We start from the raw sequence: 26,304 nt of genomic DNA on the forward strand, positions 1-26,304 counted from the left end.
ACTCTAAGCCAGTTACAAGTGGCGTCCCACAAGGCTCAGTCCTGGGACCTCTCTTGTTCGGTATATATTTCTCTGAGGTACAGGCTAACACAGGAGGACTATGGCTGACAAAGTTTGCAGATGACTGCAAACTGGGGGCCATAATCGACTTGCAGGCTGACACAAGCATCCTCCAAAAAGGTCTCACAGAGACGGATAACTGGTGCGAGAGCCATGGCCTAAAGCTAAATGCCAAAAAGTGCATAGTCATCCCCTTTGGGAAAAACAAAGTGCCCACAAATAACCACATAGGTGGTAATCCATTAAGTACAGAAGAAGTAATTAGGGATTTGGGGACCCAAGTAGACTGCAATCGCTCCTTTGGCAATCACATTGCCAAAGTGGTTAGAAAGACATTCTGTATAGCCCACCTTATCACGAAGGGGTTCACATCTAGATCAAGAGAGATCATTGTGACCCTCTGCTCATCACTCATCAGGCCCATAATTGAATACAATGCCCCATTTGGGATGTACCTTACCCGACACCTGCTACAACTAGAAAGACCCCAAAAGTACCTCACCAAGAGGATCAAGGGACTCAAACAGATGCCCTACGCAGTTAGGCTAAAGAAACTCCAGCTCTACTCAGTTGCTTACCGCCTACTCAGAGGCGATCTGTGCCTGACGTATAAAGCCATGTCCAACCCAGAATTAATGGACATGCTCCACCTCAAGAAATCCAAATCCATCAGAACTACACGCTCCAGTGACTTAAACCTCAGCACAGAAAAAATAGAACATGCTGGAGGGACAGATTCATATCCCAGAGGCTCCCCTCAGTCTGGAACAAAATCCCAGTCCATGTCAGACAGAGCCCCTCACTGACCCTCTTCAAGAAGAATCTTGACGTTTGGATGGGAGATCGTAAATTTACCCCTGAGATCTCTTCTGTGTCTCTGCTAGACAGAGGCACGGTAAACTAACCTTAAATGGGCTATCTTCTGTGACCTACTATAGAGAGGCACAGTAAACTAATCTAAGAAGGGTGGCGAAAGCCAAACACACTCTGGCTAGGCTTGTAAATGCCCTAGGGCAGATAGCCTAGTATCAACCTGTGAACCCTATTTAAGACCTGTCCAACCTCGATCAGTTTCTCCTGGTTTCAAAATTCAAAATGCTGACTCTTCAAAACCTCCTGCCCATGATAGCCCCCCCCCCCCCATGGACCTTTTTGTTTTCTCTTGAACTGAAAGATGTCTACTTGCACATCACAATTCAAAAATCACACAGAAGCTTTATTTGCTTCAGAGCAGGTACAAGTCGCTATCAGTTTTCATCACTGTCCTTTGACTTATCTGTTGCTGCATGGATTTCCCCCAAGTGCTTAACCCCTGCAATTGCCTTTTGCAGGACCAGAAGAGTCCAAATATACCCCTACATGGATGATTGCCTGATACAGGCCACAAATCTGTCAAAAAATCTGAAGTTTACCCAAGGCCTGCTGTCCTTCCTGGGCTTCATGTTAAATCTGCAAAAATGCAACACTGTTCCATCCAACAGGATAGTCTTCCCGGGGGCACTTCTGGACTCCTCACTTCAAAAATCCTTCCTTTCCCTAGACAAGGTCTTTTTTTTGACCCACTACTTTCAAAGTATCCAGCAGAAACAATGCATCCCAGCCAGGGAGTTTCTTCTAGCATGGGATACATGGCATCTTACGTCCTCATGGTTCCTCTGGCCAGTCTGCACATGAAGAAACTCCATTGGTACCTCAAAAATGTATGGTGCCAGCACTGTCAGTTCCTGACCTCCGAGATACAGCTGATCCCTTGTCTCAAAGAGGAGTTTCCATGGTGGGTACAGGCTTGAGCCCAAAATCAGGGCCTTCCATTCTGATTCACTCCCCAGGGCCAAACACTCACCACAGATGCCTCAGAGACAGTCTAGGGAGTGCACTTTCAACACCTGCAATCCCAAGATATGTGCGAGGTTCAGTTCAAGGACAGGCAAATAAACTGGAAAGAGCTGATGACAGTGCAAAAAGACCTGATAGCTTTAAAGAAAGAATGGGAACCAGGGGTCCTGTTAGTCAAAACAGACAGCACCACAATTAAGTGGCACATAAACAGCAAGGAGGGCACCCATTCTTACCCTCGGTGCCACCTAGTGATGCAAGTTTAGGGAAACTGCACGCTGTCTGGGGTTACATCTTCTAGCACAATACCTTCCAGGTGCTCAAAACACTCTAGCAGATCAACTCAGCAGAAATTTGCTGGACCTCCATGAATGTCATCTGCATCAGAAAGTATTTCTCAGCATTGCCCAGAGATGGAGAGTCCCACAGACAACCTCCTTGTCACCAAGGTGGACAATCAACTGGAAAGATTCTATTCCAGGATCAAACAGAAATCAACCTGTAGAACAGATGCTTTCGCCTTCCTTTGGACTCACCTCTTAATGTATGCATTCCCTCCATTACCTCCGCTACCTCGAGTGCTTCTAAACATAAAAGAAGAGGGCCTGAGGTCAATACTGATAACCCCAGACAGGCCCAGGCAACACTGGTCTCCTCTGCTTTTTGAACTAACCAACCAGAGCCCATGGCTGCTGCCTCACAGAGTCGACCTTATCATTCAGGACAGTGGAAGGATTGTGCACCCCAGCCTGCAGGTGCTCATCCTTTCAGCTTTGCTAATTCCACAGCATCCAGGAATAGGCTTACCCTAAGCAAACAGGTTCAGGACATTTTCAAGGAGTCTAGAATGCTTAGTACTAGGAAATCTTACTCAGCTAAGTAGAAAAGCTTTTCCATCTGGTGGCAGCTGCAGCACCACAGTCCTGATTCAGTCCAGATTACTGCCATTCTAGAGTGCCTGGCTAGTCTGGTTGATAAAGGCCTTTCCTACTCCTCCATTAAAATTCATGCATCTGCCATTTCGGCCATATTCATGCTCTTCCTCCTGTCTTTTCCCATCCCTGTTAAGATAGTTTCTTAGGGAAGTCATCCTCATCAGACTGATCAGGAGACAACCTACTCCTCCATGGGACCTTAACTTTGTTCAGGAAAAGCTGACTCCTTTCGAATCTGCAGCCTCTGCCCAACTGATTTTTCTAACTTGGAAAACTGCCTTGCTGCTGGCTGTTACCTCAGCCAGGAGGGTCTATGAACTGCAGGCTCTCATGGCGGTGGAACCTTTCCTCATCTTCCATCCAGACAAGGTTTGCCTCAGAACTAACCCTTCCTTCATGTCCAAGGTGGTCACTGACAGTTCTATAAATCAAGACATTCACCTGCCTACATTCTTTCCCAGCCTGCAGAACAAAGGGGAAGCAATACGTCATTCCCTGGATGTGCATAGGCAGCTCTGCTACTATCTTAATAGAACAAAAGCTTTGAGGAAATCTGACCAGCTTTTTATGACGTTTGCCCCTGGCTCTGGGGGAAAACCAGTGTCTAAACAAACTATCTCAAAATGGATCTCCTACTGTATCTCCTTTTGTTACATCTGTCATGGCAAAACAAATCTCATGAGACTGTCAGGTCACACTGCAATAGGGCTACTGCAACCTCTGGTGCCTTCTTGAAAGGGGTCCCCACTAAGGACACCCTGGAAGCTGCCACCTGGTCATTTGTGCATACCTTCACCAAACACTACCACTTGGCAATCTTTTCTAGTTCCAGAGCAGGATTCTCCACTGCCATCCTGCAGGGTATCCTCACTTTTCCCTAATCTCCTTCCTTCCTCTTTTTAGCTTTGGGAATCTTCCCACAAGTCATTACTACAGCAGTGAAACAGGAAGAACATAGTACAGTTATGTACACTTACCATAAATGCAGATGTTCGAATGTATTCACTGTTGCAGTCTTCTTTCCCTCCTTCCTTCCCCCTTAGCCTATTAGGTAGTTACTATTACCCTCTTTTCTAGCCAAGGAAACCCTCATTGGCCTATCTTCCTGTAAGGGTTCTCTTCCTCAGTTCCCTACTACTCACTTGGTGCTCCTTCCTGTTAAGAGACCAGAAAAAAATGATTTCATGAAGTAGGCTAACTCCCTATATACCCAAGCATACTGACATTGGTTAGGGCTTCTGCCAGCCTTAGGAGGAGCAAGGAATTATTTCTGGTAGTTGGGCCGACCAAGGGTTTTAATAGCAGGAAATCCCACAAGTCAGTACTGCAACAGTGAATACACTCGAACATCTACATTTCTGATAAGTGTACACAGCTGCACTTTTTTGTTATGTTAGTTGTTGTTGTGTCTTTCAGCTTTTCCCGGTTAGGGGTCGCCACAATGGAACTCCGGTCCGCTAATGATTGGTAGTTGATTTTTACGTGCCGAGTTACCAGCCCTGACACACAACCTTCAACGAAGGAAAGCCCATTTACACATGTCTCCATGCAGAAGACGCTCTAGCTGAGAATCGAACCGAACAGCGTCTTACTGTGAGGCGACAACGCTACCGCAGCACCACCACCGCAGGATTTTTGTTATGTTAGTAAAATGTTTAATGCATGCATTATATACTGTCATTTTGTGCTGCACAGACAAATCCTTAGCAAAGTAGCATATGCCTGCATACTGAAAGAGTAAGATGTTTGAGGTATGCAAGGCTACACTGCATAAAAGCAGTGTGCAAAACATGATGCTGCTAACTGCAGATGTTCTTCATGTTTCACTGTTGCAGTCATTGCATTTGGGTAATCTACTGGCAGGTTGCCCTCAGTCGGCCTGAATAACAAAGTCTTGGGTCCTGCATCGGCTGCTGTCTCCTCTTCCATGATGTCAGGTCGTCAGGGGTATAAGACATGCAGCCGACACCATTTTATTCAGTCTTTCTTGCTGCGCAGTGCCTGAAGCAGAAGCAGTTTGCAAGTGCCAGTTGGCCGACTCCTGATATTTTCTTATTAGAGTTTCAGAATCGAAGTCTTCAAACTAAAGCTAAGTACCCCGCTGGGGAAACTTTTTCTTGCTCCTTACCGATGTCAGTAAAAGTTAATAATTGCATTACTTGTGGGAAGCAAATACCTCATAAGGATTTTCATTTGTATTGTATTCCTTGCCTAGGCCCAGATCACAACGTGCCTTGCTGTCAGTTTTGCGCTAGATTTAACCAACGCACTATTAAGCGTTGGTATATTTTTGCTTCTAAATATTTTGGTTCAAGATTTAATTACCATGAAATGTCATTGGTTAGCAATCCGACTACTGGAGTTCACAAAAAATGCAAAGAAAAAGACAGAGACAGATTGTCGAGGTCCAAAACCGACGACGAAGCTTCTTCTAAGCCAGTCGCCGGTTCACCGGTACTCAGTGATGCGCTTTTGCAGCCCCTGATACCCACTACATTTGAGTTGCAGGCCTCTACCGAGACCCATTCGGAGTCTGGTATGCCGTGTGATTCTCAGAGTATTGAACCCGCAGATGTCTCTCCCTTAAATGGGTTCGGAGACACTGAGCAGGCACCGGCTTCTGAGGATGTTTTCAGGCCTCAACATTTTTATATTAAACCGATGCCAGCAACAAAAACAAGGTCAAAAACATCTTCTATGTCTAAAAAACCGACGCATGAGCCACGTGCTCAGGTCCCTATGCCTAAAAAACAGATGATCAAAATGGCTGAGGATTTGATTACCTTGATCAGGGGTTCCCAACCACCCCGCGCTAAGAGGGCTAGGCAAGGCACTGATTATGAATCTTCAGATCAGGTTTCCATTTCTTCTGATCAGGAATTTTCTATTCCACCCTATGAGGATTCTGATGCAGAGGAATCCATCCCATCTGCATCTTCTCCTGAGGATTACTCTTTTGGAGAGACTTTGCATACTTTAAGGGAACATTTTCACTGGGAGAGTCAGGACTTCTCTGAATCAAAAAAGAGGCTAAGGGATTTCCTCCTTCTTCCTCAGCATAGGCCTTTGGCAATACCTCCTGTATTAGACATTGTCGATGATGTGTTTTCGGAATCAAGCATGGCTCCTGATTCCCTGCCTCCGGCTTCTGGTAAGCCAGACAGATATTACAGGGTTCTTGACTCCCACAAATTTCTATTCAAAAATTTTGCTGCTGATCCTGAGACTATTTCTCAGGGTCCCAAGGATGTAAAGGCCTCTACAGCCAAAAATTCTACCCCCTCTGATAGAGATTCCAGGGCGCTGGATACATGTGGAAAAAAGGTTTATATGTCTGCAACCTTGGCAATCAGGGCCTTAAATTGCCAGTTTCATATGCTTAAATATCAACAGCATGTTATGGCCTTACTGAAACAGAAAATTATTTTGATTTCTGATTGTGTGGAAAATAAAGAGTTACAGTAATTATTGCATTCAGCAGAACGGGTTGGAAGCATACTTTGCAATGTGGTTTTGATTCCTTGAAGGCCTCTTGTAGGGCCACCGTTACTGGATCTGTGATTAGAAGGCATGCCTGGCTCAAGGAGCATGTTAAAGCTAAATTGTTGGATGCCACTTTGCAGCATGATACTCTGTTTGGTAGTAAGGCAGAAGAGGCTTTAAAGAAAATGGAACACAAAGCTAAATCTATGCAAACTGTAAAATATTTCTTGCAAGTGCAGCCACCCAGATTCAGTACACACTGGCCTACTAAAAAGTGGTCCTTTCCTGTGTCCAACAGAGCCACTCAAGGCAAATCCAGGTGCTCAAAAGGATCCAGATATCAATCACAGGGTTCTTACAGGTCAAAGCAATGGGTTGCCTCCACCTCCAAATCTGGAGGAAACAAAGCACAGCCCTACAGTAAGCAGTCTCAATGACTTTCCTCTACCATCACTAAGCACTTATCTTCTGGCAAACCCCTTGGAGGGAAAACTAGCACTTCATGCTCAAAACTGGCAGTTAATTACCCAGGACAAGTGGGTATTAAACATAGTACCCCAGGGGTACAGATTTCATTTCCATACTTTGTCAACTCAAAACGGATGGCCAGATCTGCCACAAAACCAGTGGGCAGGGGCCCAGAAGCAAGTCATGTCCCTCATGGATATTTATTTATTTATTTACATTTGTTGACCAGAAGTGTCCGAGTGGACGTAGGTCCATTTTCAGTGGAGATCCGGGGAGAAAAGCTCCACAGTTAAAATAAACAGACAGAAGTTACATTGGATTACATAGCGATTAAAATTTAACATAGCAATTACTTACAACATATTTACAGATGAAGAACATAGTACTACATCAGTAGACAACTAGAATCTTTATCTGTGAAGTACATAACAGACATTAACAAATGTTACATTAAGAAGTTCCTGCTGTATAATAAGTACTAGGCTTATGAGCATCTGAACTTGCTATAATCAAGGTAGTTAGTGGAGTGGAAAGAAAGGTAGTGGTTAGTTGTGGTGGGTGATATTAAGAGTGGGAGTTGCAAGACCATAGCCAGCATGATTTTAGGTGCTCTTTTAGTAAAGTTTTGAAGTGGGTGCATGATGGTATGGAGGTAATTGTGGGTGGGAGGGAGTTCCATAATTTGGCTATGGTGCAAGAGAATAGTGCTTCACCAGCAGATTTATTGGCTTTAGTGATCTGCAAGTGATGTTTGTTGCTGGATCTTAGTGGTCTGGTGGTGCGATAGGGTTGGAGTAGATTCTGGAGGGATGGTACATTTAGTGGATGGTTTACTAGTTTGTGGGCGAGTGATAGTTGATACCATTGAAGGAGGTGAGGGAGTTCAAACCAGCCCAGTTCAGCAAGAGAGAGACAGTGGTGACTACGGTAGGATGCCCCTGTGGCGAATTTGGCAATTTTGTTTTAGCAGGTCTCTAGCTTGTTTAGATCGCATTGCCTTAGGTTGGTATATATTGGAGAGGCATAAAGTAGGATATGGGGGCTATTCAACCAGTACCAGAAAAGGAAAAAGGACAAGGTTTTTATTAAAGACTTTTTCCTGGTACCCAGAAAAGACAATTCATGGCGTCCAATACTGGACTTATTGATTTTGAACACGTTCCTGGACATTCCAAAATTCAAAATGCTGACTTTGCAACGGCTACTGCCTATGCTAGGCAGGAATGCTTGGTTAGTAACTCTAGACTTAAAAGAGGCATACCTGCATATCCTAATAAGGGAATCATGCAGAAGATACCTCCTCTTCAAAGCAGGTTTTTTGTTTTACCAGTTCTCTGCACTGCCCTTTGGCTTATCTACTTCTCCCAGGGTCTTTACAAAGTGGCTGGCATCAGTAATTACATTCTGCAGACAAAGAAGCATTCAGATTTATCCTTATCTGGATGACTGTCTCATTCAAGCAGAGGACAAGGACACTCTTCTTCAACATCTGGCATTTGTAAAAAGGCTTCTAGCATGCCTAGGGTACACCATAAACAAAAAGAAATCACAACTGGTACCCTCTCAAATAATTACATTCCTGGGTGCAAGCTTGAATACAACTGCCCAGATGGCTTACCTCATGCCAGACAAACAAAGGCAACTGACAACATACTTGAAACAAATGGCAACAAAAACCCAGTTATCTACAAGACAAATTCTGCAGGCTTTCGGGTTCATGGCATCCTGCATTCTACTAATTCCATATGCGAAACTGCATATGAGGAAACTCCAATGGTACCTAAAACGTTTATGGAGTCAACATTGTCACAGTCTGGAAACATTGATTCCCCTCATTCTCTGCCTACAACAGGAGTTTCTTTGGTGGGCAGAGATATGTCACCAAAACAAGGAACTGTCATTCACTGTACCCCCTGCCACCCAAACCCTAACTACAGACACGTGAGACTATGCTTGGGGGGAGGGGGGGCACCTAGCAGGGATATGCATTCAGGGCAAATGGAGCCCAAACCAAATGCATCTGCATATCAACCAGAAAGAGATGCTAGCTGTTCAGAATGCTCTGACATCCTTCAAGGACTTACTTCATCCAGGACAACTACTGATAAAGACGGACAACACCACAGTTATGTGGTACATAAACAAGCAGGGGGATACACATTCCTACCCCTCTTGCAGACTAGCCATGGCCTTGTGGAACACAGCCTTGACTTACCAAATACATCTTCAAGCTCAATTCCTACCAGGAAAGTAAAATACTCTGGCAGACGACCTAAGCAGAAATCTTATGGACAAGCACAAATGGAAACTGGATCCACAAATCTTCAGCATGTTAACACAGAAATGGGGGAAACCAGATATAGATCTATTTGCCTCTCCCCAAAATTATCAGTTGGACAAATTCTGCACAAGAACTCATCACAAAAAAAGCATGGAAAGCTGATACATTATCCTTCAGCTGGAAAAATCTATCAATCTATGCCTTTCCCCCTCTGCCTCTACTCTCCAAGGTCTTACTAAAAGTCAGACAGGAAAAAAACAAAAATGATCCTAGTTGCTCCGGACTGGCTTCCCCAGCACTGGTACCCACTTCTAAGGAATATGCCTCAGCTTCCTCCATGGTACTTGCCTCAAATACCTCATCTACTGTCTCAGCAGAACTATCAAATTCTGCACACTTGGCTCCAATCACTCTGAATCTTGCAGCATGGCAGATCAACTAATTATTCAAACAACACCTCTCAGTAAATCTGTGATGGATGTCATTTTGAAAGCCAGAAGGCCTAGTACTAGAAAATCTTATGCTGATAAATGGAAGAGATTCCATACCTGGAACCAAGCACAAGGAACAGACACAGCAAAAACCAATATTCCTCAGATTTTACAATATTTGACTGAGATGCCTGACAAAGGCCTATCTTTTTCTTCAATAAAAATCCATGCCTCTGCCATCTCAGCTCATTACAACACAGAGCCTCCTCTCTTTTCTCATCCTCTGCTTAAACAGTATCTTAGAGGGGCCAAAAATTTAAGGCCTCCCAGAAGATCACCAACTCCTGCATGGGACCTCAATTTTTTGCTGGAAAAACTCACTTTGCCTCCTTTTGAACCACCAGCTACTGCGGATATAAAATTTCTGTCTTGGAAAACAGCTTTTCTCTTGGCAGTCACTTCAGCAAGAAGAGTTTCAGAACTACAGGCTCTCATGGCGGTGGAGCCTTTTATCATATTTTACCCGGACAGGGTGTCCCTCAGGACCAATCCTTCTTTTATGCCTAAGGTGGTATCCAATGTGGCTCTTAACCAGACCATTCACCTGCCAACATTTTACCCAAATCCGCAGAACAAGGGGGAGTGGATTCTGCATTCATTGGATGTACACAGACAACTAAGATTCTACTTAAACAGGACCAAATCTCTAAGAAAGTCTGAGCAACTACTGGTGGAATTTGCTGCAGGGTCAGAGGGGAAGGCTGTAGCAAAGCAGACTATTTCTAAATGGATAAGCCACTGCATTCATTTCTGCTACTTGCACCATGGTAAACATGTGCCCAAGGGGATCAGATCACATTCCACCAGGGCTGCCTCTACTTCAGCAGCTTTTTTCAGAGGAGTTCTAACCAAAGACATTCTAGAAGCTGCTACTTGGAGCTCTGTTCATACCTTCACAAAGCATTGTCATTTGCCTCTCTTCTCCAAATCCAGGGCAGGCTTCGCCACTGCAGTTCTGCAGGGCCTCATAGCCGCTCCTAATGCTGTTTAGTTCCATCCTCCCATTCATAGCTTTGGGATTCTACCCAAAAGTAATGACTGCAACAGTGAAACACGAAGAACATGGTACAGTTGTCTACACTTACCGTAAATGTAGATGTTCGAGTGTATTCACTGTTGCAGTCAGGGTTACCAACCCGCCACCCCCCTTTCTATACCTTTTCTTTCCTTCACTATCCACAAAAGCCTTTGTGGTGTATTTGCTTTTAGATGAATGTAAAGTTAATGTTTCTAAAAGTGCATTTATATATTTTTACTGTTTATATATATATATATATATATATATATATATATATATATATATATATATATTTTTTTTTTTTTTTTGCTCCCCATTTGGGGGGCACCTGACATCTGGGGCAAGAAAAACTGAATAAAATGGCGTCAGCTGCATGTTTTATACCCCTGACAAACCTGACGTCATGGAAGAGGAGACAGCATCCGACGCAGGACCCAAGACTTTGTTATTCAGGCCGACTGAGGACAACCTGCCAGCAGATTACCCAAATGTAATGACTGCAACAGTGAATACACTCGAACATCTACATTTATGGTGATTGTACACAACTGTACTTTCTTTGAGAAAATGAAGTTTTTAGGTCACCCTGATGTCTATGTCCAGTATGCAGAACACTGATATACATAGCAAAGTAGGGTATACTTATGCATGAGTTATCCACAGCACAAAATTCCCTGTCCATTTTGTACAATACATGGAAACAGTATGTAAAACATGACTTAGGAGCAATCGACAACTGGCTCATAAGTTAAAGTTTTTGTCTCTTCTTCCAACCACCAATTACACTGTAGTTGGAAACAGAGACATTATTTCACTTCTATAACAAGATGACAGGAAGGTGTTGGTTTAGTGGTGGTTCGTTTTCTAGTTGTGATGTCTCTTGCATCGTCTTGGCAGAAGAGACATTTACATGTTCTCCATGGACGTAGATTTTTAAATGCATGAGGCCTAGTGATTACTTAACTCTTCAATGTGTACCACTTGTAGGTCTGACTGCTAGACTTTCATTTGTCACATCTGCAATGATCGAATTGTGAGCGTCCAGCGTAGATTTTTGAATCACTTTTAGCACTTAAACCTCCATTCTTTTTCCTTTCTCTTGTTCTCTAGACACCAGTATGTCAGTCTGTCGTCCGCATATATTGTATTACTGTGTTCAGCAGTTCTGCCAGTTGTATACTGGGTAAGATAAGACCGATGCCTTGATTTAATCGCTTTGGAGAGTTGCCAGGACTGCTTTTGAGTCAGCAATTTACAATGTTCTATTCTCTTACAGAGAAAAGCCTTTGTAACATGACTCTGTTTTTCTCATGCTTTATTTTTGGTCTGCAGAGCGCTGTCCTGCCTGACTAAATGCAGCAAAAGAATATGATAATCCTTTTTAGGAAACCAGCCTTTGGCTCCAAATTCAGTGATGTGCTTTGTTCACACATGGAATACGACCAGGTAGTTATGAGAAAACAAAACAATGAACTAGATTACTGGAGATAACTTTCTAATATAATATGTTCCCATGGATGATTTTTATAACTGAAAGCTGGTTTCATATTTCAAGATAACAGAATGATTGTTCTGGAGTGTGAAAAGCTTCTTCTTTAAGCCGGAACTATAGAGTGGATGTCTCATAATGACCTGCAAATATATTTTCATGGTACTAAAAGGTTTTTTTTAAAAGAAATTATTTTTTTCTTAATGAATGGTATGTTTAGGATATATTGAGGGAGATATATCTGTATTGTACCTGTTATAACTGAAGTGCCTGTTTTCCTTTATTTCATAAGTGGGCCATTCTCTTTTTTCATTCATTGTTACTTCTCCATTTTAATGTCCAGTGTCATGCCTATGTTTAGCCTTTATCCGTCCATCCATCCTCAACCCCTTTTGCCTATTTTGCACATGAAGTCAGGGTGTCACTTCAACTGTGAGAATCATCTCAAACTAAAGTTTACACCGCCAGGTGGCTAGCCCTCTCGCAGTAGTTCATCTATACCACATACTCACATACACACTCACACCTAGGGCTGATTTAGACTGTCCAATGCTGCATGCCTTTGGAATGTGGTATGAGTCCAGAGCACCTGGAGGAAATACACTCGACTGCTGGTAGGACATGCAGACTCCGTCCAGAAGGCACCCCAGATGAGAATCAAACCGGAGACCCTCTTGCTGTTAGGCAAAACACTAACCACTGCACCACCGCAGCGGCCAGTATTTCCATGATATAAATGGTTTGTGCAGTTATGTACTGTGACCTTGTTCATACTGTTATTGTTTCCTTAGGATAAAGTGAGGAGTGGGCAGATAAAAACAGGCAGACTGTTATTATGTTTTAGAGCCGTTTTCTGAGTACCTAAATGTGTGACCTAGAAAAGAAAATGAATGGTGTACTTTCTTAGGAATGCAATGTTATGTATATGTGGTTGCACATTTCCCATCTACTGCTGGTGTTTGGAGTAGCAACTCTCCTCAGTACTAGGCTCTCTGTGCCAACAATATGACATTTTTTTTTTTTTAACCATTGAGTTATATAAGGTTCCATCTGAATTTGCCAGACTGAGCTTTGTAGCATATAGGTCCACATAAAGTCATTCCACACGAGTGATTTTTTTGCACAAATGACAAGACACAGAGGATCAAACAGTATTTCTGTTTGGTAGGGAAACCGATTATACCTCTCATTTTCCAGCAAAGTGATGGAAGCCGTTCTCAAAGGATTACAGACATAAGTCCAACTAGTGGCGAAGGATACTGTTCTGTAAAATTATGTACTTTGTACAGTTACTGAAAAAAGCATCAGAAGTCACAGTTGTAATGGTACCTGTTATCTGTTCTTCTCAGTGCTAGGGTTGTAGCTGCACAGCTGTGCTTGCCTTTTGAATGTTTACTCTGGCCTCTGCTGTCCTATGGATAAGCATGTGTCAAGAGGCGAGTATGGACTGCAGACAGCCACCACCTGTTAATATGTATGCAGTCCTTCTGTGTGATTAATCTCACCACCTGCAGTGGTTGTGGTTGCTTCTTTTAGCTGCTAATGATCTATGCATAAGTGTCCATTCTGCGGAAAAGTTGGGAGCTGTAAAAAAACAGAGGGCAAGTAAACACATGCCTTTACAAGTGTCTCTTCATGTACTATATTATGTGATGGTGGTGAAATGTAACCCGCTTAGATCGAGTGGTTGTCTGCGTATGTAACTGACACCCTGCAAGTGCATACATATCTAAATGCTTATAATACCATTGGCATCAGCAGCTATATACCTACACGTATTCAGAATCACCAGCTGAGGTGAGGAACACGATACGCACCTGTGGTAAAAAGTTTCATATACTTGCACAGGAGAGGAGGAACTAAACATGGAAGTTTTGTCTCATTTTAGATGGAACAATGGCAAACAACGTACGGAGTCACCACATAATTCAATCCATTTGCCTTTAGGACTAGACTTCGTGCCAGTCATTTGCTACCCAGGTGGTCGCACTTTTCTTATGTTTTGCTGTCATTTATATTTGTTTTCTGAAATAGAGCTTTTGACTAATTAGTTTTATGGCACAGAAACAAAGTGTGTACACAGACTTGCCTGATACCTTCTTTAGTTTCCAAAGAGTCTCATTTGATGCTGTGAGTGCAGACAAACAGCTTGATGGCAGAAGACACAGCTCTTCATGCTTTCAAATTCAAAGTGGTCCTGTTGACAAAACCACAGAGCATCAGGTGATTTCAGAGCTGCACATATCTCAGTGACAGACCATCCATCCCAAAGTGATTTCAGCACTGTAATAGACACACTGTGAGACCACCCAGCCTCAGAGACTCCCATTTAATGTAAGAGTTGTAAGAATCCCAGTGACAACCCACGTAACCCTAAGGGATTTTTACATTACAGTGATCTGTAAGACTGTCAGATGCCTCACCGACTTGACGTGAAGAACTGGATACTTAGCTCAAACTATAGAAAAGAAATAACCATCTCAAGACACACTGCGATGTCTTGTTCACACAAGAGAAGCCTGTCATTTTTCATTTTATTTGTCAGGCAGCCAGTGCCTGAAGCAAATACAAATTTATTAATTCATTTCCTCACATCAGCCACTGTTTTTGGCTTTTAAATATGACACTTTCAGTATATTGATTCCACGGAGTGTAAACAGTCAACTTTAATCTCTTTGGCATCAGTGTAGGGGAAACGTTGGGTATATCCATGCACTTTAATGGATGCAGCATTACAGTGAATAGAAAGAGCCATGGAGTAGGTTAGACTAGAGGAAGCATTAGTTATGAAGCATGGTGTGAGTGGGGAGAGTAAGTATGAGATAAATGCAGGGCAGGAGAAGATGAAAAAGTATACATGATTGTCCAAAAAGTACAGAGAGAAAATCAAAACTATAGAATACAAGGCAGCAGTAGTGCAGGTAAACCTTATAGCTACAAGCAAATAATTTGTTAGATATGTTATGATAAGTAACAGAAATAATGTCTTGGTGCAAACAGTATGTTTGTGCATTCAGACTGAGTGAGGAAAGTCTAAACTTGCCTACAGTGAGTGTCGTTATCTGAACTATAGTAATGCAGTGACTATCTTTGACATAGATTTTTTAGGGAATGAATGTTGCCAACAGCAAGGGCGAATCTGTGGGAGTCAGCACAGAGGTGTTACCTTTACTCCTCTTGTACAGTTATTAAAATAAGCATTTCTATGACTGGCACAGACAGACTTCCCTGGGTAGCAACTCTATTTGTGAGGTAACAAACTATAGGTTAGTCTCTTCTTTCAACTGCATTGTACGCTGTTAACTGTACTTTAGTATCCTTCCTAGAGGAAATGGCCTTATGTCATAGTCAGTTGCTTCCTTGTCATGTCTACTTTTCTCCTGCTGAACGTGATCTACATGTGGCATTCAGTTGCTGTGCTTTTATAACTGAGACCTTTAAAAGCATTATTTTTCTTCCATCTTGCAAATCTCTGTATTGAATTTTATAATAATTATGTTTGAGTATAGTGTGTGGTATATACATTATAATGTACTACACTGCCATCTAGTTGTATAATTTACATAAGTAGTACATCCTGAGAAAGTGTAGGGGAGCTGGAGTTTCTCATAATGGCATGATCTACCCTTGGTTTTTCACTTAGAGATAAACCATGCCATTTTTTTTTTGCTTTCTGCCAGGACCATGCCTGATGGCTGCTCCATCCTCACCCTGTTACCCCATTTGGTCTGGTAGAAGGTGAGATGGGTATCCCATTGCTAGGTGAGAACCCTAAAGCCCATTCTTTCCTGCCCAGAAACCCCAAATAGCCCTCCATTCCCCAGCAAGAGTTCAGTAGTAGGCAGCAGCTTAGATTGTTGGCCCTGGGGGGCCATCCTTTACTCTCACCTTAACAGCAACCCCAAACAGCTCTGTCAAGTACACTTCCTGTCTCCCTAGGGGGAAGCATGCCTCTGCATGTCCGTTTCTTGTTGGCTACATTGTGAGAATGCACTAAGACAGCACAAGCTTGGCCGGTTTGGAACTCCACTGGAATTATATTGCTGGTGTTTCTTTTGGGTGTCACCCATATGGTGAGGTCGAGCCCCCTCCCCCCTTACCAGGAAGGGTGATTTAAGAGGTGCTGCTCACTCACATAGTCTCAGGCTCGCTCCTAAGGCACGCAAGCTGCTAACTGAACGCAGGTAACCTGATGTGCCTCCAGGACTTTGGTTCTGTACTCTGTAAGGCTGGCTGTGTGTTTCCTTCTTGAATAATCCTTTCTTTCCCTTTTTTTTCACTTCTTGACGTGTAAAATGCTACTTAAACATAGCAGGTACACTCATTTCCCTATGAATGCTCAGCACCATATTTGAAGGCATAGGTAGTAGGTATACAGGAATTCATTAACTGTGCATTAGATTAGACTAACATACTTCAGTTGCACAGATCCTCAGCAAATCCTGTTCATCAAATAAATTGTGGAAATAACATCCAATAAAAGAAGAAAATTATGAGGAAAGGTGTTTGTTTTGGGAGGCAGTAACCCCATACCCACTAGAAAGGGGGGTTTGGCCGTTAGCAACTTTGTATTTAAACTTTCTCTTATTACATTGTGCATTTAATTACAAATGTCCATCATCTTAGCGAACATGCATTTTGTTAGGATAAGCTAGTAAGCTACACTTTTCCAGATTTTTCATACCTCTTAACTGTCTCTGATTTTTGCCTCATATCTTTGTCCTGTCGCTTGGAAAATTCATGATTTGCAGATAAATTACTGAGAATTACATTCAGTCAATAATGCCAACTCCTTATTGAGAACTTGTATGTCAATGTAAAACATGTTGTTTTATTAACTTTTTAAGTGACTAAGTAAATTTTAAAATAGTCCCAGATTTTATTCCTTTGTCCCCCCATTATTTTTGGCATTGCCCAGAATTCATGAGGGAAGAAGTTGAGAGGTATGGGTGCAACCACACTGCTGAGATTATTAATGGAGACTTTCCAGACATTGCAGTTGTCTTACCCAGGACCACAGTACCACCCTCTGAAAAATGTCCACAACAGGAAATATTGCCTTTCCTGTTTCCAAAAGAGCAGTATAATGAATATTCTGATAATTTAAAAGAAGAAGGCAAGTGAGTTGAACATTTCCATTTGCTGTGTAATATTCAAAAGGTGTGAAAAATCAGAGAAAGAAAAAGAAACAACCCCCCCCCCCCCCCCCCCGTTAGCTGAATAAAATATTTATTTCATATGGTCAGTGTCATCACATCTAGTTCCTTGGCACTGCTGTTTAGGTTGAAAATAAAGCACACTTTCTACATCCAATTTATATTGTGCTGTAAATGGTAGAAGTTAACAAGCCAAAGCACTTAAAATCACTCTTTAAACTACTAAGTATTATAGTTCTGTATTTTACTGTGAATCTTATTTCAAGTTTTTCTAAGCATTTATTGTGCTCCCAGGTTCTTCTAATGGAATGATTTAGTACAAACATAAGACAACAGTATAACTAAAAAAAAAAAAAAGACAACAGTCTAACTTTTGAATACAGTTATCCAGTGAATTATTCTCCCTCCCCACCTCCACAAGACCAGTGCCGCATGGCTTCAGTACCTGTACCTAGTTGGCCCTTTTGTTACAGAGGTGCAGCGGCCTGGTATTGCTGAACTAGGTGAGAGACGTATGTCCAACCCTTCTTGTGGGATATTGTTTCAGATGACTATGCCACTAATAAAACACGTGCCACCTGGGCTGTAGTTGGGAATTCTTCCCACTAAGCTACAAGGTGAGGTACCCATCCAGGGTTTTTTTTCTATCTCTTATTTCCTAATGTGCTCATTGTGGAGGAACAGTCGTGGCATTTGTTTGCCAATGATACTGACACTGACTAGTGGTCCTGCTGCAGCAGATGATGATAGGATAAACTCTGCACAAACTGACCAGTAGGAAAGGAAGTTGTAGTGTACTTTAAGCCAGTACATGTCCCACCGTTACCTGAGTTTAGAACTTGATGACCATCTTTCACACTTCTGGCTCCAGAGTGAGCGTTTTGTTTTATATTGCTTTGCACAATAGATACATGCTATTTAAACATTTAGACTGTTTTGCCCTTGTTGGAGAAACAAAGAAAACAAATGAATTCATGCACAGCTATACACAGACTTTATCTACACTGAATTTTCCCCATTTCCATTTGTTCCTTGTCTTCTGAGTGTGATCAGTTCAGTCAAATTAATGTCCAACTCCCTCATGTGATGCTCCGTCTTTACTTAGAGGTATGGGCTTCAAGTTGGCAAAATCAAATTAACTTTTACCCAAAACAAGTTAATCAAAAATCCTTTCAATTGAGAGATCAGAACATATTTTCCATAAGGGGAAAGCCCCGAAAGCTGTCATGCAGTTGTTCTGCACTCCATTATCGCTACTACAGGTATTATCAATCCCATAGTTGCTATTCCTTGTGGGTAGGGGAGTATGTCTGTTTCCAAGAACCCCATTCATTAGTGGCTCTTCTAAAATTTACTCCTACACAGCAGCTCCATAAAAATGTACACCACCATAGCAGGTGCTCAGTACAACAGACTAAGCAATGGAACTCTTTGAATGACTGAGGGCAAGGAAGAGAATCGAGCTTTTCATATGCCATTACCTTACAGAGGGTTGAGAATGTCATCATGAATTTGGAGGACGAAGTCATGCATTAGTGGTTCTGACCACATTAGACATAATGATTATGTAATTGTATTGGTATTGTCCCCATGTTAGACGTGATGAATATGTTATTATAATGGTATTGTCCCCATGTCAGACAGGATGAATATGTTATTATAATGGTATTGTCCCCATGTCAGACAGGATGAATATGTTATTATAATGGTATTGTCCCTTTGTTAGACGTGATAATATGTTATTATAATGGTATTGTCCCAATGTTAGACGTGATAATATGTTATTATAATGGTATTGTCCCCATGTTAGACATGATGAATATGTTATTATGATGGTATTGTCCCAATGTTAGATGTGATGAATATATTATTATAATGGTATTGTCCCCATGTTAGACATGATGAATATATTATTATAATGGTATTGTCCCCATGTTAGACGTGATGAATATATTATTATAATGGTATTGTCCCCATGTTAGACGTGATGAATATATTATTATAATGGTATTGTCCCAATGTTAGACGTGATGAATATATTATTATAATGGTATTGTCCCCATGTTAGACATGATGAATATATTATTATAATGGTATTGTCCCCATGTTAGACGTGATGAATATATTATTATAATGGTATTGTCCCCATGTTAGACATGATGAATATGTAATTGTAATGGTATTGTCCCAATGTTAGATGTGATGAATATATTATTATAATGGTATTGTCCCCACGTTAGACATGATGAATATGTAATTGTAATGGTATTGTCCCCATGTTAGACATGATGAATATGTAATTGTAATGGTATTGTCCCTTTGTTAGACGTGATGAATATGTAATTATAATGGTATTGTCCCCATGTTAGACGTGATGAATATATTATTATAATGGTATTGTCCCCATGTTAGACGTGATGAATATATTATTATAATGGTATTGTCCCCATGTTAGACGTGATGAATATGTTATTATAATGGTATTGTCCCCATGTTAGACGTGATGAATATATTATTATAATGGTATTGTCCCCACGTTAGACATGATGAATATGTAATTGTAATGGTATTGTCCCCATGTTAGACATGATGAATATGTTATTATGATGGTATTGTCCCCATGTTAGACGTGATGAATATATAATTGTAATGATATTGTCCCCATGTTAGACATGATGAATATGTAATTGTAATGGTATTGTCCCCATGTCAGACAGGATGAATATGTTATTATGATGGTATTGTCCCCATGTTAGACGTGATGAATATATTATTATAATGGTATTGTCCCCATGTTAGACGTGATGAATATGTTATTATAATGGTATTGTCCCCATGTTAGACGTGATGAATATATTATTATAATGGTATTGTCCCCATGTTAGACATGATGAATATGTAATTGTAATGGTATTGTCCCCATGTTAGATGTGATGAATATATTATTATAATGGTATTGTCCCCATGTTAGACATGATGAATATGTTATTATAATGGTATTGTCCCCATGTTAGACGTGATGAATATGTAATTGTAATGATATTGTCCCCATGTTAGACATGATGAATATGTTATTATAATGGTATCCTCACCATGTTAGACACGATGAATATGTGAATAATTTCAGTGAGTACGCCATCTGTATCTGTTTCTTCAAGTGAAAGTATTTTAAAATGCTGATTGCAATTAGGCAAAACCCTGGACTATAACCAGTTCATTAACAATTCATAGTGTTAATATTCTGTGTTGGCAAGCAGTTTTGAAACTACAGTACCCAAAACTTAGTTAAATAGATAAAGGGGAAAAACTGAAATGCTGTTTGTACTTTAACTGGATTTACATGTTGAAGTGTGTAACCTTACTTCTTGTACATATGACAGACATGGAGAAAGTAAGGAAATTATTGTTTAGAACAGTTGTCAAACCCGTGGTAGTTGCTCAGTTGTTAGTTGGAATACCATGTCATCTCCTACTGTACACTTCAGTGCAGCTGTTCATATAGTATATTAATGTTGCTATGACATCTAGGTGACTTTAGTATAGTAAAAAAAATACTGCCTGATGTAATGCCTACAGCCTTATCACATGAAAAATATTAGCCACATAGAATAAATGTAAAATGCCAGGACACCGTGTTTAATAAACTCTACCCCCATAAATGAAGACCTCAATAATGATAATATTCTTATTTTAGGTGGAAAATACCTTTTCAGCAAACCATTTCATCTTTCTGGCTATATTACAATGCACTGATTCCTTCATAAAACATGCCTAAAGCTTCCAAGATGACCCATCCTGTCATGCTGCATTGAGGTCAAGAGCACTAAGTAGCACTTCATTTCTAGCGATATGGCATGCCATGATCAGATCATGCTGCACTCTGTGCTGCAAGGGAAAAAACGATTTAGCTTTAAGTCTAGTTTTATATTGTAAAGAGGAGTAACTTTAAATTAATTCAGTCCATTTTCTTTAAACTGAGAATCTAACAGATGTTAATTTATGGAAGATAGTAAGGAAGCTGCAAATTTCACATTAGATCTTATTAGACTGTTGCATATTGGAATTATCATGGATACTGGCCTACACCAAATAATCGCGAATGGTTTTATATATTGGTGAATAGTTGTACGTAGTTTTTATGTGATGCATGGAGGGCAGTTTTGTGTCTGTGATTACTCATTTGGCAGTTTCTGTGCATTTCAACATATGTAATAGTTGCTTTGTTTCTTTTCTCCCAAAGCTCATATAGCTTGATTTTCCTTTGTTTACTGCCATATTGTTATTCGCTGCCAAAATATTAAAAACATCTAAGGCATTTTATATTACCTCTTAGCTAGTCTTGCTATCATATTCCTGTGCTGTTCTAGACATTGATAAACTGATGTTACTCATGCAGATGTTTAAAAGTAAAGGGCTACAGTAGAGACTTATTGTACAGCAAAACTCAAGTGATGGATTACCCCAATTTTTTCAGTTAAAGTGTCCATTTTCTGTTGTTTAGTCAGTCTTTTCTCCAAGCATTAAAAAAAAAAATTGTCAAGACAATAAGCATTCAGTTTGTGTATAGTGAAGCACAGTTGCTTGACTAAAGGCTTTATTTAGGTCCATAAATGCAGCATCTAATTATTGTAGGCCAACATTAATGACCTTTGACATGTAATATGAGATGTGCACCAGATTCATTACATTCTGTAAAAAAAAAAAAAAAAAAAAAGCATTATAGGTAAAACCTGTATGACCCAAGATAACAGTTATCAACCACTTTACTCAAGAATCTGGGACAAAGCCAGAAATTATCAGGGACAGATGTCCCAAATCATTATTGCTACTACTAACTTAAAAGTTGACAAAATAAGAGGATTTCAGTTAATATTAATTTTTCTGAAATAAGAAAATTCTGTAGCATTAGTCGTCTTTTTTCGGCTTTTCACGGTTAGGTGTCGCCACAGCGGATCACCTATCCGCTCATGATTGGCAGTGGAGTTTTACGGTGTTGAGTTGCCAGCCCAGCGCCCAACCTTCCACAGAAGGCACTCACTCATACCTAGGGCCAATTTAGAGTGTCCAATCCAACTATAGCATGTCTTTGGGATGTGGGAGGAAACCGGAGCACCCAGAGGAAACCCACACGACCACAGGGAGGACATGCAGACTTCGCACAGAAAGCACCCCAGCAAAATTCTGTAGCATTAGTAATTGTCATTATTTATTGACTCTAATCTGTCACTTTTTTTAGCAAAGGAATCCACTTTGAGCCAAAGATGAAGCAAAATGTTGAGCTAAAATCTGGGATGTCCCTGACTGTGAGGGACATTTGAGTGGTATACCCAGTACTCTGGGTTTGTCAGTCTGAAAGGAAGCCACCATCTTTTCCACAACATTGGATACATTGCTGGAAAGGCATATCCAACTGTTTGAACTGTATAGGGTTTGATTTCCTACATTCTAATATGTTGATGGTATCATTATGTCTTTCCAAATGGTACCTGTACTTCCAACAAATAAACATTGAAGATGCATTCCAGCAGTTCTATCATAGTCCCAGTTAGTCATTTTAGTTCTACACATAATAGTAAACCCATCACCTTGGTTTTAGTTTTAGTTCAGCCCTCCAGAGTCCTGCTGACACATTCTTGAATTATTAACATACACTCCACAATATCTGTTTAGGAGCCATTTAGCCTAAGACCACTGAGCATGTTTCTCCAACACTTTTGTTTGCTGGTGAACATGCAAGACATGTAAGTGTTCATTGTCTGCAAAACAGGTGATTATGCCATGCCTTAGCATTTTACATTTGTTCTTGAGGTTCTTAAACATCAACTTGCTGTTCTGATACGTATGAACTCATTGTAGCAACAAAAGACTGTAGACTGGCCCAGGTGCTTCTCAGCGCTTTCACCCGTTTACATCACGGGTTTCATCAAGTTATATTTGTTTTGACTAATAAATAGTTCCGAAAAGTTTTGGGTTGCGATACGCTTTTTTTACGTATGAACTCATGATGTCCTAGCCTTGGAACGATTTCTCTAAATTCGCCTGGTGTGCTATTGATATCTGAAAAAAAAATCCAGTTTGTCCACAGAATTTTCCATATTTATATAATGTTTTGTTCTGTTTGTCAGCCTTTTTAAATTTGACTTTATTCCACTAATTTGCAAGACTTGCTCCCTTTCTGTACTGTAACAGGTAAACTATGTCCTCATTGTGTGCGGTTTAACTTTTAATTAAGATGTTTCATCACGGATGTAAACATTCGGAGGGCATATCCATCTGCCATTTCTATGATAAGCTGGCTGTGTTCATTTCTGCAAAGTTTGTCTTTATCCAGTGTTAAGCATGGACAAGACTTACATTATCATTTAGACAATGGGTTCCCTTAAAAAAAAGTTAAGACAAAAATGAACAAATTGTCTTGTTACCAATCAACGCGTGGGAAAATGTGTTTACTGTGTGTATTCAGCTGGATATATTCAAGTGAGCCACTTCCAAAATGGAGTTGCTTCTGAAACTATTTGATGAGATTGTATTCAGCAGCTATAAGTGTACTAGGCTAAATGATTTGTCAGAAGATTGTTTATTCTGTTTAGTCAAGTCTCTGCTAGGTAGCTTTAGATCACCACAGATCTTTATTAAGGTGTGAGGGTGTTGAATGTTAATAATGCACTCTACAGGGCCCCTGTCTCTTTGGCTAATGTAGCACATGTCATACCATTGTTGCAGGTAGGTCCGATCAGAACCTTAGTGGCAAATATCCAGGACTTAGGTGTTGCAGATACTGGTTCTTGAAACTTTATCTAATTACCTTCCTAGTCATTTTTGAAATAGCTACACCCCCTCCTCATGTTAGAGACTGCAGTGTCATAGTACGTATTGATTCTTTAAATGTGAATTACTTTGTCTGCATCTTTGTGCTGTGTTTCCTTTAGAATTCCTGTGTTTACATTAGGAAAACCTTCCATTCTTCTAACTTCCCCTTGAAGACTGCAAACTTCATGTAAGATAAGAACTGATGCCTTTCATTTTATTTTTCATTTACTTGTATGGAGCCTTGTTTTTTACTCTCTCTGACTGGTCAATAAAAAAACAATCACTGGTAGTTAGTTAAGTAGAGCAGGAATGCCTTCATTTAGCAAATAAGAGCGGTCTTTCCCTAACCCATTTTGAAGGTTTGCTGAAAAAAGTAATCTGAGTTTCACTGATGTCCAGTTGTATACCTGGAGCTGTGGCAAGTAGAGCTTTATTTGTGTTACTGAATTCTGGTTACTCTTTTTTTTCTACTGGCAGAAGAGCAACCAAGTAAGGATTTAGTTGAAAATCGTCTTCTCTTTTTTCCATACTTGCAAGGCTGTCCACCAGAGTTCTGTCAGTGTCCTTTTCCACTTTGTTACCTCCTACCTGAGTAATCCTCCGACCATGTTCCTTTTCAGATTCAGAGTAACCATTAACGTTTTCCTGATGTGTTATAGTTCAGACTCAGGCATAGGTGAACTAGGCAATCGCCTATGGCGCCATACAAGCCAGCATCACAAAGGGCGCAATTTTATTTACTTAGTTTTTTTTTTCATTATCCGTTTGAAATTTCTGTTCTTCACTTCTCATCGCCCCATACTGCAGCATTTGTGCCCTCCCCCACTTCCGTAGTCCAAAGCAAGACTCGCACAGTACAATAGCACTGTCCCCTGCTGTGTTCTTCCAGTCCCTCCCCCCTGCATCTATGTGATCAGACAATGGCTGCCATTACTAAGCATTATTGAAAGCATCCAATCAGTGATACTTACATACCACTGACGTCCCTGGCTACTGCTCCAATCGATAGTATAAAACTCTGATTATGCCCGCCTCTCATCCCTTTCTTCATTAATGAGGTAGAGGAGGTGGATCTGTTGAATTTCTTATTTCCCCTAGACTGGACATGCGTGAATCGGCGGCCTGATTCTCTTGACCACAGGCGGACAAAGATCAACTTTATTTTAAATTTTTGTTTGCATGCTTGCCTTGAGGTAAATGAGTCTTATTATAAAATTATCTGCTCAGCTCATTTTACAATGCAATTAAAGAGAAACATCTGCAGGCAGTTGGAAATTCTGAGTTTTTATTAGTTCCTTTCTTACCTGGCAAGACTTACGAGGTAATCTATAATGCAGATCTTTCTCAACAACTGTACCTTGTGAATCTTGCCAGGTAACCAAAAAAAAAAAAAAATTATAAAAATAAAGGCTCATGTACCACCTGTCTGCAGGTGTTACGTTATCTTAGGGTCGGGAAAATCTGCTCCTTTTTTTTAAATTTTTTTAAAGATAATTAAGCCGGAAAATAATGTGGCATGCTGCACGCATACACGAGTTTAATTTATTCAAAATGCTGTTGTGTGCCACCATGAGGTATGACTAAAAGAATGCAGTCAGTCAGTATTGGCAAAGATTAGTTTCATAACTCTCACTGAACGGAAGTTGGAATTCAAGCTTGTAGTTCTATTAACGTTTGTTAAGAGAACTAGCTTGAATTCAAAATGCAGTTCAGTGAGTTATGAAACTAATCTTTAGCAGTACTGACTGACTGCATTCTTTAATCGTTTAAAAACAACGATTGTAACACTTTGCTCCTCCCCTCCTTATTTTTGGCTTTGTCCGAAATTCTAAGAAAAGAAGTTGAGATGCCTGCAATTGTGCCTGCTCTTTTGTGGTTGAAGGTCAAGTGGCAGGAAAACCTGGAAGTTGGGGGGGGGGGTACGATCTTGGAATTCTTAGTTTTCTGTGGGACATGAGATACGCTAAGCCTAACTTGGGTGGGACTGCAGTACAGATATTGTTTGTACACATGATGTTTAAGTGAAAGATGCATGTTGGGATTTTACATTTTAATTTTGAACTCAGCTAGGTAAGCTTTTTGACTGCAATGGGTAGTCCGTATGTGTTGTATTCTAGGGAGATGCTGTGTTTGTTTGTTTCACTAGTTTTAGTACATTGGCCAAAAGGAGCCATATTTCATTTGAAAGCACTTCGCAAGAGTGGTCACTAGTCCAGGAAAATTGGCTAAGCATTGGAGACCCCCCAACACACACTTTTACTTCTTTGTTAATTTTAT

General features: G+C 40.7%; 1 protein-coding gene across 4 annotated transcripts in view; it reads left to right on the forward strand.

The window, feature by feature from the left end:
• The window catches only part of EML4 (EMAP like 4), a 1,975,061-nt gene that overhangs the window by 1,027,474 nt on the left and 921,283 nt on the right, over window positions 1–26,304 (forward strand). The window lies entirely within an intron of this gene.

Source organism: Protopterus annectens, chromosome 1.part0 (genome assembly GCF_019279795.1).
Source record: "Protopterus annectens isolate FY-2018-M chromosome 1.part0, PAN1.0, whole genome shotgun sequence".
Lineage (NCBI taxonomy): Eukaryota > Metazoa > Chordata > Ceratodontiformes > Protopteridae > Protopterus > Protopterus annectens.